This window comes from Spinacia oleracea, chromosome 3, assembly GCF_020520425.1.
Source record: "Spinacia oleracea cultivar Varoflay chromosome 3, BTI_SOV_V1, whole genome shotgun sequence".
Classification (NCBI taxonomy): domain Eukaryota; kingdom Viridiplantae; phylum Streptophyta; class Magnoliopsida; order Caryophyllales; family Amaranthaceae; genus Spinacia; species Spinacia oleracea.
The window spans coordinates 139,518,502-139,522,508 of NC_079489.1; the positions used below are offsets into that span (position 1 = coordinate 139,518,502).

The window sequence follows — 4,007 nt, forward strand, 5'->3', positions numbered from 1 at the left end:
AAAAAGGCATTTACAGACCTTTTTAATATGGTTGACATGTTTTTAGATAATTTGATCAATATTTAATATCATTTCCGTGAGTCAATGTTCAAGATTTCCAATCAATATGTAATATCCATACTCTTGCCCTTTTTTTTGGTTTTAAAATATAATATAGATTTGAGATACCTTCGTGTAATAAGAGTAATTTAACAGGTAACTCCAAAAAAGATATCAAATTGAATAATTCAATCAATTACTCGCCTAAGTACGTCGACACTGGTATATTATCAAATTATAGAGAAGATAAAATCTAATTCCATAACTTATTATGTCATTAAATAGTTGACTAAGATTTTCTCCTAAATTAGAATCATCCAACGAAAATATCAATCAATCTTGGGCAAGTTACCAAAGAGCCGTATCAAATTTTCAATTTTTAGAAGGTAGACAGAATCAATTCTTTGAAGTTACCAGTGAAGGAATTATGATATATAAATTATTATTTTTACCATAAAAAATCTTAAACATGTTTTACTAAAGAGCCGTATCAAAATTTCAGCTCCCTAAGTTGAATATGGTAAGTAGGTATAAAATATTATTCCACTGGTGGTATGTTTTGTTATGTCAACGACCACAGTTTCCATTGGTGGTATGTTTTGCTCAGGGCCGGCTCCGGCGATTTGGTGGCCCTGTGCTGAGCGTATAACTAAAGTTCATATGAGGCCCTCTTTACATTCATTGACAAACTGTCGATTACTTGCAATAAGAAATATCGAACTTCCCCTCTTGAAACATATCTAATATATGAAAATTTATTCATTGAACTACTTATAGGTATTTTTTTTTATGAATTAATGGGTGATAATAGATGAACAATATTATTAGAAGATATTTCCGTGCCTTTATTCATTTGCAGTCAAATACTTATATACAAGCTAAGGTAATATTGTTTTGATTTGATTCCTTAATTAAATCAAGGAATCAATCAAGCTAATCAAGCCAATCAAGCCATGATATACTAACAGGATATGCTAACGGCTTTGACTATTCACAAAATATTGCTACGGAATATTTACAAAAATATAATACGGAGTACAAGTTATATTAGTAAAGATAATATAACTATTAAATATTAACAAATTACTCCATGCATGCTTTCAATTTGCAATTAAACTCTACAAATTACCCAGTAACAACAACAATCAAATGGATAAATTAAACCCAAAATCTTCAATAAACCCTACCTAATTGGCCAAATTCCACCGCGTTCATTCCTCCTGAGAGTTCCAAATCCATCAAAATAACCACTCGATTTTCAAAACCATAACCGAAAATTGAAAGAACTACTCGATTTTCTTGAAAGAACCACTCGATTTCAAAACCCTAACTGAAAATTGAAATCGAAAAATTACAATCAAGCACAACAACAACAACAACAACAACAACAAAAATCAAATCTCGAGGTTTTAGCATAAGAAAATTACCTGGTAGAGAAAGGCTTGAACGGCAGAGAGAGAAAGTGAGAGTCATGGAGCGAGAAGAGGAATGGTTGAGTCGTGGAGAGCTGATTATTATTAAGGGAATTAATTGACCCATTTTTGGAAATCACCATGGGAATTGGAAAGGAGAGAGAATTTGAAGAGGCGTCATTGTTGGAAATTGTTTTAGGAAGTTACGGGGAAGGGAAAGAGAAGTAGATTTTTTTTTTATTTTTTTTCAGTTTTAGTCCAACAGTCTTTATTATTTTTTGGGCCCCCGAATTTTTGGGCCCTGTGCTGGAGATCCGACCGGACCTCCTTATGGCCGGGCCTGGTTTTGCTATCAATTACCATGACCCTTAATTAGAGTCTGCCAACCAAAGGGTTGTTACACTTTTTGAATGTTAGATTACTATATGTTCAAAAGATTGTGTCTACTGAAAGTAAAATGATAACAATAATAATAATTTTAGACAGCACCACATTAAGCCAATTGGACCGGCTAATTATATAAAGGGAGCATCGGGTACTTAAGCTAATGCCATATTACATCACAAATTCTTATTTACAATGGGTGTACAATAAATATTGTACACTGGAGTAAAAGTTAACTTAAAATGCTTAAAAGTTAAGCATATATATGTAAAAGTTTATCTATTTTTCAATGATAAATTTTTTCATTTTAGTAAAACTTATTTCTTCAAAATCACTAATAATGTATAAAATTAATTATTTAACCCTTTAAAATATTTATCTATCAATTTTTTTTTACTAATATAAAAGTTAATCAAAATTAGGCTAAAGTTACAAAAGAAAGGGTTAAAGTTATCTTGGTGTACAATAAATTTATTATACACCTTGTGCGCACAAGACCTTTTGATATTACATTCATAGTTTCCCTACTTCTAGCAAACATGTTTTACTAAAGAGACGTATCAAAATTTCAATGTTTAGAAGGTAGACATAATCAATTCTTTGAAGTTAAGGAATTGTGATATTTTATTTTTTATTTTTTTTTGACGGGGAGAATTGGCTTATTAGTTGTTAATCAAGCCCAACTTAAGTCTAAGCCCTACATATCGACTAATTAGATAACATATTGAAAAGAAAAAAAAAATCAAACAATTACTTATTTACTCAATATAATATCGACAGAGGAAATATAAAATCTAATTCCTCCCTTATTCCGAAGCAAGTAATAATTTTCATATATGGCGTCTTTGGAACCCAGTAAAACGCAAACGATAGAGACAAATAACCCATATGTGCATCAGATTACATACCTGCTCATTTCCATCAGCTAATGGAGAAGGCGTTATTTTCCTAGGTTGGCTTATCAGCTCCACAGTTCTGCCTATTGCACTTTGACGTGAATGGGTAGTTTATATTGCCAGCTTTTTCACACTTCCAGCAGACCATCAGAAATATTTTGCTCTGTGAATTGATACAGAAAAAGGAAATCATTTAACCATCATTGAAATATAGGGTATGATTCGTGATATTTTTATTCTGGGTATCCATTTTAACATTCAAAAAGTGTCTGTATTTAAATATACGCACCATACATTTTCAATTCTTTTAAATGGAAAAGTTCTAAAATTTGATGTTTTAAAAATGTCTATTTAAATAAATAAGTTAAACGTAATAGTTTTCATTTAAACGAAAACATGTTAAACTTATTCTACCTGTTCTACAGAGACGTAAAAATGGATAAGCTTTTACAGAGGAATGCGAAAATGAACAGATTAACAATTTTGAGAGAAAAACGACCGCAGTCATCACATGATGCACGTAGAACATCAAGGCAACGAAGAACACCCTTAAGTGATATATCAAATTGTAAGTTCTATTACCTAATAATCTCATTTTTAATTTTTAGGAACAAAAATGTTAGACAACTAATAATTTACCTTCTGTTACGATATCTCACTTCTGTGGTGTCATAAACTTTATGGTCCATCTGCAGGTCATTCCCAGTTTCGTGCTCCAAGTGAAGCACCGTCGTCATCAGTATGTAATAGCATGAGCAACTTCCTCAGGATTTGAAAGGCACTAGCAGAGGCGTGAGAGTCTTCTTCAATCAGGTTCTCAAACCTCAAACCAATCAAAAGACCAAACTCTTTTTGGCGGAACCTTCCGAGTTTTTCCTCGAATCAAAAAATGGATTTTCGGATCGCCTAATTCAATAGCTCAAAAATAGGTGAAGTTTGCCCCAAACTGCAGCAGAATACTCACACTCTTAGATGAAGTGTTTAAAGGAAGTAGCTTGGAATGCGGCTAGCTCAGCCAGTTTACTTACTTCTCTGTACTCCCATCTGAAACCCGATGTGAGATCCATGGCTGAATGCTTGCTTAAAGCACCCAACTCATCATTGGGGAACTCGTAGGTTCGATTCCTCTCTCGGGGCTTCACTAGATCCTGGTAAAAATTCTTCCTGAGAAACAATGGTGGCGGTTCGTTCCTCTTCCGACCAGATAAGAATTCGACCTATTTCCAGAAGTCTCTTGTTGAAAATCTAGTGGTGCTACCCAAAGACTTAAATGAAT

General features: G+C 32.9%; 1 long non-coding RNA gene across 1 annotated transcript; it reads right to left on the reverse strand.

The window, feature by feature from the left end:
• Positions 1-658: 658 nt before the first annotated feature.
• Positions 659-3,773, reverse strand: LOC110785051 (uncharacterized). Its single transcript, XR_008929975.1, has 3 exons — positions 3,371-3,773; positions 1,467-2,894; positions 659-1,369 (listed from the first exon to the last, which is right to left on the reverse strand). It is a non-coding gene; the product is annotated as an uncharacterized lncRNA (long non-coding RNA).
• Positions 3,774-4,007: the final 234 nt, after the last annotated feature.